Below are 452 nucleotides of genomic sequence, written 5' to 3'. Positions count from 1 at the left end.
TCAAGAGAGGCCCCATGGGTGAGGATTACGATGCCGAGTCAGCGCTGGATACGCGCAAGAGGTGAATATACAGTACAATAAGAGCAGACGGTGGGGTGGGCATGTGAGAAAAAACGGTGAAGTAGTCAGTAGCACAGAGAAGCCTGAGTATGACAGAGAAATGAAGGCGACTGTGCATCAGGAAGTCACAGGGGGGGCAGAGAAAGAGAGAAAAACAGTGGGAGGTGGGAGTAGTCCTGGCTTGGGCCTTGCTTTCCGTGGTGACAGGTGAGGGGGGGACTCCTCTCTCCTCTTAAGGGTGCTGATGGACTGTTGACCCCTACCTCAGCATCTTGCAGTGCACTTCTGGAATGTGGTCTCATGGGCCATTCCCTCAGCCGCCCTCAGTGCATAATAGGTGACTGTGTTCCCAGTGTCACTGCCGCCCTTTGTCCCACCCTCAGTCTCCTGTG

The sequence above is a fragment of the Scomber scombrus genome, chromosome 14 (assembly GCF_963691925.1).
Source record: "Scomber scombrus chromosome 14, fScoSco1.1, whole genome shotgun sequence".
NCBI lineage: Eukaryota > Metazoa > Chordata > Actinopteri > Scombriformes > Scombridae > Scomber > Scomber scombrus.
Note: the sequence above shows the minus strand (reverse complement) of the source record.